Genomic DNA, 10,970 nt, shown 5'->3' on the forward strand with positions numbered 1-10,970 from the left:
AATCGAACCTGCGACTGTAGCGATCGCGCGGTTCCAGACTGAAGGGCCTAGAATCGCTCGGCCACGCCGCCCGGGTATTATTTATTTACCGGTCTCGCAGTCTTCGCTGGTTTATTGCAAAGTACACTTCAACAGAAACCGATCATATTGCGTCACAAGTAAATGAGATAAGCTTCTGTATTGCGTTGTTACCAATAAATGACCTACCTTTTTGTTTACTAAATGTCTGTAAACAAAAAAAGAAGAGACAAAAGAAAAAAAACACAAATAACAACAGCTTTTCCTTGATTACACTGAGGACAATAATTTTGAAACATCCACGTTTCCAAAACATGACATTTACAAAAAGTGTTCGAGGTTTCCACCGTTTGTCCGAATGCAAATAGTGCATCGTTCAATCATCCCTTCACGCTCAAACATAACCGCTACACGTGCGGCAAAGTACGCCATCTGCTGACGTCACATGTTCAACATTTCTCATCCACTTTCGTGGTATTTCCCGACATTTGTGGCCCATGTGTCTTACATTAAACCACTTGTCTCAGCGTCATCTACATCCCTTCGAGGGGTTTTACACGTCAATCAGAATCACCCTATTATCATTATCACTGTTATCGCAAATTCCCCATTAACAATAGCACTAAAACAGAATCAATTTTTATAGCATTCTTTTCTGCCTCTGTCTATTTTCTTCCCAAAAATCTGTCATATACAATATTTTTAGCGCAACGCAATCTGACTTTCAATAATCCCTACAAAAGAGTGGCCCTGAGTAACATTAACCTATACCTTTCACAAATCACTTACCTCACAAAAATCTTTGTTACTCGAACTACTGCAATACAGCGAGCGCCACTACTGCCAGCTAAATAAAAGATTCAAACTACGGAAGGCACTAACTACTGTTAGGCATAGTTAGTAAATGAAAGATTTTAATAGAGAACAAACAATGTATTTACCTTAATAGTGTTGAAAAATCATAATATACATAGCAGTTCATGACATCCAGTCTTACAAATTTCAAAACTCCGCCATTTCTCTCCCCACATCCACCACTACTGGCGGCTCACCTCCAACTGCGCAACGCTACGCGCTGTTCACATCCAGCTGCCCAACACTACAATGGCAGACAACAATGCAAACTAGCCACAGACTGCACACAGCACAGCCAGTGATTTTCATACAGAGCGCTACGTAACGTTGCCAATAAGTAAACATAAACAGCCTACTTACAATATTCACCGCGTTCCTTCTTCGTGTCTTCTGTTCACTTTTTTCCTGTTTTCCTCTCTTTGGGTGTTGGTTGAAATTTCTGTTTTCTGATTTTTTTCTCTGCAACTTTCTCTGTCATGTCTACTGTGCAGATGTTCAATTTCTTGAGGTCTTCCACCATTACCTTCACCCAGTTGGTTTTCACTCTGTTAGTTGTGACTAAGTTAAAAATCTTCTTGATCAGTCTGTTTTCGTTCATCCCATGTATGTGTCCTTAGAACTTTGCCCTTCTTCTCCTGATGTTGTTTATAATCGTCTCTCATTGCTCGTACAGTTCTCATGTCGGTCTTCTTATTCAGACCCCTCTTTCTGAACCGGCCCTTAGATCTTTCTATTTTCCTCTCTTGTTTTCTCATCTCATTGATTTTCGTTCTTCCTTTGATTACTGTTGCCAACGGCCGTGCCACAGTGGTAACACCGGTTCCCGTCAAATCACCGAAGTTAAGCATTGTCAGACTGGTCTAGGACTTGGATGGGTGACCATCCAGTCTGCCGAGCGCTGTTGGCAAGCGGGGTGTACTCAGCCCTTGTAAGGCAAACTGAGGAGCTACTTGATTGAGAAGTAGCGGCTCCGGTCTCGCAGACTGACAAAACGGCCGGGAGAGCGGTGTGCTGACCACATGGCCCTCCATATATGCATCCAGTGACGCCTGTAGGTTGAGGTTGACACGGCGGCAGGTCTGTGCCGTTGGGCCTTCAAAAGCCTGTTCGGGCGGAGTTTTTGATTGCTGTTGTTTCTGTGGCATATAAGGCCTCCTGCTGTACTATAGTGTGTTAAGTTGGAATTGATGGATACACTTATTTTGTTGTAATGGTTTCATGTAAGTCTGTACGTTTTTTGTTGTTTTATGATTCTATCTTCATTGGATGTCGACTTCAATCCCATTTTCTGTATAATCTCTCTTAGATATTTGAAACTTTCTGCTTGTGTTAACGTTCCATACTTCGTTACCAGTGAGTGTCTGTGGATTCTGTGACAAAGTTCTGCGTTCTTTCATATGATAGTTGTAGTCCTGTATTGACTGAGATTTTGTGTAGTGCCTCTGGAGCTTCTTCGGTTTCTTTTCTATTAGTTGTTACGATCGCTATATCATCAGCCAACATTTTATATTGACGGTTCTATCCTTCTGTACCCCATCTTTACCCCCTGACTCCTATCTCCCAAACCCTGATTATTTTCTCCAGAACCGAGTTAAACAGAACGGGTGAGTGGCCGTCTCCCTGTACCACTCTCGCATGGTTCCGAGATCTCTCCCATAAGCTTCACTTTGGATGTTGTATTTGTTAATGTTTCCTGCATTAGTTTTTTGGTCTTGTCGTCCACCTTCAATTCGACTTGCGTGTTAAAAAGTATTGCTCTGTCTGTGGAACAGTATGCCTTCTTGTAGTCGATGAATGTTATTGTGGTGTTCCTGGACTTTTTTGTTGTCACCATTGTTCTCAGGGAACAGATGTGTTCACTGCATATTCCTTCTTTTCTGAGACGTCCTTGATAAGCTCCTATCTGTGGATCTGTCAGAGACTCTATTTGATTTAACAGGTCTTTGAATAGAATTTTGTATATCACAAATAGTAGTGAAATTCCTCTGTAGTTATTAGGATCTGTTTTGTCACCTTTTTTGTGGGTGGGGTGTATTAGGACTCACTTTCATTCTTCTGGTACCTTTTCTGTTTCTCAGATGTTGTCTATGATTCTGTGTATTTTGGGTTTGCGATCTAATTTCCAGATTTTCGCCATCAGCCCATCTTCTGCAGATGTTCTGTTATTTTTCAATGTTTTTATTATTTTCGCGATCTCCTCGTGAGTTGGGGGTTTGTAATCGAGGTCAGGTTCTGGCTTCTCGAACTGTAGATTTTGCATCGGTTTGTCACAATTTCGTAGTGTGTCGAAGCACTGCGCTAAAGTTTCACAGTTCTTTTTAGTGTTTGTCTCCAGGGTTCTGTCTTGTTTACTGCAGCACAATCTCGATGGCTGATATCCTGTCATATTTTCTCTGAATTTTCTGTAAAAATTTTGTGTTGTTTCTGATGAAGTCCTCTTCTATCTCTTTCAGTAACCTCTTTTCCCCCTCAGAATTATTTTCTAAGTGGTCCACTTTATCCTGCTGAATACTTCCCATTACTCCAATTTTATCAGTTCATCCATTTTTTCTGACAGTTCTGCCCATTTGTTACTGTCAATTTCCTTAATTTTTCTGATATTTCATTCTTGTTTACTTGTAGGTACTCTGTGTCTGTTCTGAAAGTTTTGTTGTTTTTCTTTGTTTGTCTGTTGGGTATAAGCTTCACTTAGATTTGGAATAAGTGATGACCGAATTCGATAACTCCTTTCCTTGTTTTTACATTCGTAATTTCTCTGATGTTCTTCGTAGATATCGCTATGAGGTGTATACGAAATTGTCCTAGTACGCTGTTGGGGGTTTTCCAATTCCGTAGTTTCTTGTATGGTTTCTGGAATTAAACTGACATGATTTTGAGGTCGACATTCCTGCAGACGTTTATCGGATTCTCTTCGTTTTTGTTTGTCCTCTTGTGGACCGTGTGTCTTCTTGTTGTGTCTCTCAATTTCTTTCCCTGCCTAATTGGCCATTAAAATCTCTCACTAACACTTTTACGTGCTTCGTGAGGATTTTATAGTTGGTTTCTTCCAGATCTTCCCAGAAATCATCTATCATCTGTGGGTTTTTCTCGTTATAGTTTTTTGTGGGGCCATGAGCATTGATTAGTGTATAGGCTTTGTTTCCATATTCATCGTGAATGTTGAAATCTTTTCTGATTTTGAAGTGGAATCTATTATGGAGTGTGCCGGCCGAAGTGGCCGTGCGGTTAAAGGCGCTGCAGTCAGCAACCGCAAGACCGCTACGGTCGCAGGTTCGAATCCTGCCTCGGGCATGGATGTTTGTGATGTCCTTAGGTTAGTTAGGTTTAACTAGTTCTAAGTTCTAGGGGACTAATGACCTCAGCAGTTGAGTCCCATAGTGCTCAGAGCCATTTGAACCATATTATGGAGTGCAGTATCGATTTGTGTACTACAAATCCTGTTCCAAAGTGTTTGAGATTTCTTCCTGTATTGGTTATTGCTGGTTTCTCCTTGTATATTCTGTAATTTTCGAGTCAAAGTGGTTCTCATCTGAGAATCGTGTTTCCTGTATTGTCAGAATTTTGATACTGAATTTATCCACGCCGTTCGTCAGTTGTTTCAATTTACCTGGTTACAGTAATATATTTGTGTTGAGTGTTCCAATATAAAACATTCTCTTAGTTTTGAGGAGTTTTGAGAAGCTCCGATTCTTCTCTTCATAATATGTCTGATCCCATGGAATCCGGTGATCAGGTCTATTACCCAGCCTTACTGCCTGAGGCACGTGGTAGGAGATTCTGTCCCACTGTTCTGTCATGATTATAGGTTTTTGATGGTGAAATCCCAAGTGATCTCACATAATTCTGACTGGAGATTTGAGCTCCCGGAAGACTGAATCATAGCCAAGCTCACAGAATCAACAGATGCTGGCTGTAACACCGTTGGCTGCCATACAGGCGTGTCTGGGTTTTGGGGTTTCAGCCTAGGCAGGGGCCCTTACAGGATGCTACCATCTGGAACCGGAAGGACCCGGATTTTTTACGAGGTTGTTACACCTCCCTTTCCTCCTTTTTCATCAAAGAGATGAGGCCCCACGCATGGAACTGGCAATTGTGGAGTTAAGAAGCACCCTACACATATGGGGTGTTAGGAGTATAAATGAAGATATTGTGTTTATTGCTACCTTAATATTAAAAGTAATGCCTCCACCTTCGTAATTCTTCGACAGTTGGCAGCATTGGTATGTGACAGGTACTTCTCTACAGCTCCAGTTGGCAGGAAGTCTTAGCACTAAACGGTAGTGTTGTTACAGTGTAAAGTACGGAACCCTGCGCAGACGGTCGGTCATTGCGATTTAAGCAACGTTCAGTCGCTGGATTCTTGACAGCAGAAGATGTTACCCCAAAAGAGATTCATTAGAGATGAAAGCAGTTTACGGTGATTGTGTTGATGTAAGTACTATGCGTCTTTGGGCGAGTAAGTTCAAAGATAATGGGGCGGGGACATCTGACCTACGTGACAAACAAAGAGTTGGTCGTCCTATGATAGCAACCACCGATTTTCACAAGAAAAATGTTGACACACTGATTCAGGACGATCGTCATATCACTCAGAGGGAAACTGCAAGCACAATCGGCATTTCATAAGAACGTGTGGGTCACATTATTGCTTTGCTTGACTAACGGAAGATCTGTGCACAATGGGTACACCGGATGCTGACTCCTGAAATGAAATCATACAGACCTGCAATTGACCAAGAACTTCTCTTGCGTTACGAGAATGAAGGTGACGCCTTCCTCCATTCAATTGTGCCAGGAGACGGAACGTGGGTACATCATTACGACCCGGAGACGAAACGTCAGTCTATGGAGTATTGACACAAAGACTCGCCCCAGAAAAAGAAATTCAAGACGCAGCCCTCAGCTGGAAAAATCATGGCCACAGTGTTCTGGGACGCAGATAGTGTTATCCATGTTGATGTCCTTGATCGTGGAACAACAATAAATTCAGAGAGCTACATCTCAACGCTGCGAACTCTGAAACGAAAGCTAACAAGGTTCCGAAAGGATAAGCGAAATGTGTTCCTGCAGCATGACAATGGCAAACCACACATTTCACGTGCCACCACAGCAGGACTTTGAATCTCACCACCGTATGGCATCCTCCATAGAGTCTACATTTAGCACCGTCTGACTTCCATCTGTTCCCGATAATGAAAGGCGATCTGCGGTGACATCATTATGCTTCTGATGAAGACGTTGAAAGAACTGAGAAACTGTGGTTGCGAAGACAGAGTGTCGGCTTCTTCTGTGACGGCTTCAGAAAATTTGTTCATCGTTGGCAGAAATGTATCCAATTGGCTGGTGAGTATGTGGAAAAGTGACTATTGGTAATTAAAGATCACATTCTAAGGATTATTTCTGCATTTAATTTATTAAATATTCCCATCCAAACCCAGTTAACGAAGGTGGAAGCATTACTTTTCATTCAACCCTCGTACATACCCATTTCAGTACTTTTTTTCTCTGCTTCTAACAGTCTTTCCACACGTCACATAATTTACGACTTAATGTTTCCTGCACAGACGTAACTGCACCACTAAGTGGACTACGCCTGTCAATGTAGACTAACCTTTATGCATCCCCATATCCACACTTCAACACATGACCTGATGTCCAGGGGAAAATAAGCATTAATGGCTGGTCTTGCCACATGACCTTGGAGGTACTAACCAACCTAAAAACGTACTACTCCTAATAGCTATAATTACTAGTCTTAAAATAATGTAAATACTGACGCAGTATAGTTCAGTACACTATCCTCAGTCAACATTAAAAATATCTGCACTTCTAATTCTAACACTGTGTGTGTATACACTGGCTGACAAAATAGTTTAACACCCAGCAGACATGTAACTTCATAGACATGAATACCAATGGCGGGTAGATAGATGATCAATGTAGCACTTTTCTGTGCCAGGTAGAACAGCCACCAGAGTTCTTCGTGCTTAGTGTTGTGAACAGATCTTGTGCCAGCGTCAGATGTTGGAAGGACACGGAGATGCCGCGTTTGAAAGGGGCCTCCTTGGATCTCCATTTGACCAGCTGGTTGAATCATGCAATATCCAGATCTGTCGAACGTTTGGATGTGTCTGTGGCCCGATGTTGGGCTATGTGTGAACGTGAGGGCAGGCACACACGTTACCAAGGTTCTGGTCAGCCACGTCTGACACATCGACAAGGGAGGATCGTTGTATTGTGCAGCAAGCACACTGTTATCCCTTCACTTTTGTACCTGCCGTCGGCGAACAATTAATGGACTCTCTAAAAAATTCTATGTCATCCCGCACCATTTTTGGAGACTAGCAGCAGCTGGACCAGGATTTTTTCCCACGCATGTTTAACACCATGGCACAAATGAATGAGTCTGATTTGGTTCCATGATCGGGAGTCAAGGACTGCTCAAAAATGGTGCCACATTGTGTTCATCAGTGCTTCGTAGTTCTTTGCAACCCTGAAAGACCATCGTTAGCAACTCTGGAGATGGCACTGGGAGAGGTCCCATTCTTCCAGTGTCTTGGAAGCACACAGCATTGTTAGTCCTGGCGTCATGGTGTGTCAATCCATGGGATGAGGCTTCAGGTCGGTTGAACGTCATTGAGAGAACTATGACACCACAACGGTACTTCATGGACATCCTGTGTCCTCACGTCTTACCTCTCACGTGACAGTACCGCGATGCCGTTTCTCAACAGGAAAATGCTCGTCCACACATCGCACGGGTCTCTGTGAACTGTCTGCGTGATGCTGAGGTACTCTCGTAGTCGGCGAGATCCCCAGATATATACTATACAGCAGTTAGTGAGTTATTCGAAATACCACAAGCGCTACAATATCGTATTTATCCACCGACACTGGGTAAAGAAAGTGTCTCCACTGCTCCCCTGTACAGGAATACACATAATGTATATACGAATACAGGTTGTAGACAAGCTTGGGTCTTCTTGATGCAATAATTTACCAACAGCCGTATGTATTGTAGAAATTTATTTTATTTTCTGAACTTCTATGTGCTACCGGTTTCGGCATTACATTGATGCCATCTTCAGGCCCCACTCGTCATAGTCGTAAAATCGCTATACACGGAAGAAGCCATATAACTGGATCCGTGAATCAAATCGTCCTGCAACAGCTTTTGGTGGCCAGGCGACACAGACTCATAGCACATAGAAGTTCATAAAATAAAATAAATTTCTACAATAGATACGGCTATTGGTAAATTATTGCATCAAGAATTTCATGCCAGCCGTCGTCCCACGATCCACAACGGATCAACGAAGAAGCTTGGGTCTGGGCGTGAGTAGTGCACGGGCAGCCTAATGGTAAAGCGACCGCCTGCGATAAATAGGAAATCTAGGTTCGAAGTTTTCATTGTCGTCATACCATTGTGCAACGAATGACAGCCTATATTCGCAACCGCAAATACATTTTATGTACTCCCTAGATATGTTGGATGTTAACTCAGTCCCGACGCCCGCATGCATGATATTATGGACCAGTTGCAACTGTTGTGGACTAGTTTGCCACAGGAGAGAATACGACGGCTTTATATCACTCTTTCTAACTGCATTAGTGTCTAAATCTAAGCCAAGGTTGTTGAAACGTTATATTAACAAGCAACAAAATCACGTACCTCCTGAACCTCGTCTCCCTTTCTTGGAGGTTCACTATATATATATATAGAGAGAGAGAGAGAGAGACAGAGAGAGAGAAAGAGAGAGAATCAACAACAACAAAGTAATTATTGAAGAGTAATGAAATTTCGACACTAAATTTGTCTTGGTAACATATTTAAGTGATTAACACTGGTCCCGGCGGAGGTTCGAGTCCTGCCTCGGGCATGGGTGTGTGTGTTTGTCCTTAGGATAATTTAGGTTAAGTAGTGTGTAAGCTTAGGAACTGATGACCTTAGCAGTTAAGTCCCATAAGATTTCACACACATTTGAACCATTTTTGATTAACACTGCGAGATCATCGGTAATGTAAGCGCGAGATAAGCCACTGAAAATGTGAAATGCTGGTACATTAATAACAGGTGTAGCCGCCAGAATGCAGAATGAAAGCATGCAGACGTGCATCCATTATGCTGTACAGGTGTCGGATGTCAGTTTATGGGAAGAAATCTCATGCCAGTGGTACATGGTCGGTCAATACAGGAACGGTTAATGCTGTTTGTCGATGAGACTGGAGTTATCGACCGATGATGCCCACATGTGCTCCATTTGAGACAGATCTAGTGGTAGAGCGGGCCAAGGAAACATGTCGACACTCTGTAGAGCATGTTGTGTATGATGGGAGAGCGTTATCCTCTTGGTAAACAGCCCCTGGGATGCTGTTCATGAATGGCAGCACAACAGGTCCAATCACCAGATTGAGGTACAAATTTCCAGCCAGGCTACGTGTGAGAGTCAGAAGAGTGCTCCTGCTGTGATACGAAATTGTACGCCAGATCATAACCTCAGGTGTAGGCCCAGTTTGTTTAGCACGAGCACATGTTGGTTGAAGGCCCTCAACTGGCCACCTTTAACCAACACACAGCCATTAGTAGCTCTAGGCACAACCAGCTTTCGTCAAAAAACGCAACAGACATCCACCCTGCTCTCCAACGAGCTCTTGCTTGACACCACTGAAGCCGAAAATGGCGGTGGTTTGGCGTCAGTGGAAAGCATGGTATAGTGCGTCTGGCTTTGGTCCTAGAAGTAATAGATTTGTAACAGTTTGCTGTGTAGCTGTGGTGTCACCTGCTGCTCTGATTGCTGCTGCAGATGCAGTACGATGCACCAGACCCAATAGGCGGCGCATTGGTTAGCACACTGGACTCACTTTTGGGAGCACGACGGTTCAAACTGCGTCCGGGATTCACATTTAAGTTTCCCGTGGTTTCGCTAAATCGCTCCAGGCAAATGCGGGGATGGTTCCTTTGAAAGGGCACGACAGATTTCCTTTTCCATCCTTGATGCAATACGACCTTGTGCTCCGTCTCTAATGACCTCGATGTCGACGATAACGTCAGTCTTCCTTCCCTCCTTACGATGGTCTTCCATCTCGGTAGTGCCACGTGGCGGTCCGGATCCCACTCTTCTTGCGATCATACATTATCGTGACAACCGCGATCAACAATCATATACAGTGGCTACATTCCTGCCACGTCATTCTGCAGTATCACAGAATGAACACCCGGCTTCTCGTACACCAAGTACTCGAGCTCGTCGAAACTCAGTGAGGTGTTGATAATGGAACTGTCACAAATAAATAAATAACTAATAGATATATGTATTTTAATATGTATGTAAAATTGATCATTTTATAGGAGTGAAGTTGAGAGCAATGAGATAAGGTGGAAAAAAAGAAGCGAGAAAAAGGAGACTGTCTGCTCACTAGTACTGGAAATTATTTTATCATTATCAAAGAGATGTGTGCAGAAAGTGCTTCAGCTTCTTCTTCACTTTCCGTGGTGCTGTAACGTTCGCAAGCTTCGTGGGATAGTAACTACGAAAGAGAACAATATCGTTTCATGGGAATACGGCCATTACAAGAAGAAGAGACAGAGTGATAGAACATGTGTTAACATGGTACTAGAGGGAGCTGCAGGTTGCGAGTGCTACTCTGAGATGAAAATGTTGACACAGGAGAGATGGGCTGCATAAAAATTTAACGCAGATGAGTGGGAAAAAGAAACCCATAGTGTTAGGATAATGCATTAGTAGTACATTGCTTGATGAAGTTACGACGGTTAAATATGCAGGCGTAACGTTGCAAAGCGATATCAAATTTAATGAGCATCTGAGGACTGTGTTAGGAAAGGCGAATGGCCGACTTCGGTTTATTGGCATAATTTTGGGAAAGTGTGTTTCATCTGGAGATGGGACGACATATTAGATGCCATTGAAACCAGTTCTTAAGTACTGCTCGACTGTTCGGGATCCGTAAGTGGTCGGATTAAAGGGAAACGTCTAATCAATTCAGAGGCGGGCTGCTAGATCTTTTACCGGTAGGCTTGAATATGACGCAAGTATTACGGAGATGCTGCGGGATCTCAAATGGGAATCCATGGCGAG

General features: G+C 43.1%; 1 pseudogene; it reads left to right on the plus strand.

Moving 5' to 3' along the window:
• The first annotated feature begins 1,662 nt into the window (after positions 1–1,662).
• LOC124623377 lies at positions 1,663–1,780 on the plus strand (annotated as a pseudogene).
• The last annotated feature ends 9,190 nt before the right edge of the window (positions 1,781–10,970 follow it).

The sequence above is a fragment of the Schistocerca americana genome, chromosome 7, assembly GCF_021461395.2.
Source record: "Schistocerca americana isolate TAMUIC-IGC-003095 chromosome 7, iqSchAmer2.1, whole genome shotgun sequence".
Taxonomy (NCBI): domain Eukaryota; kingdom Metazoa; phylum Arthropoda; class Insecta; order Orthoptera; family Acrididae; genus Schistocerca; species Schistocerca americana.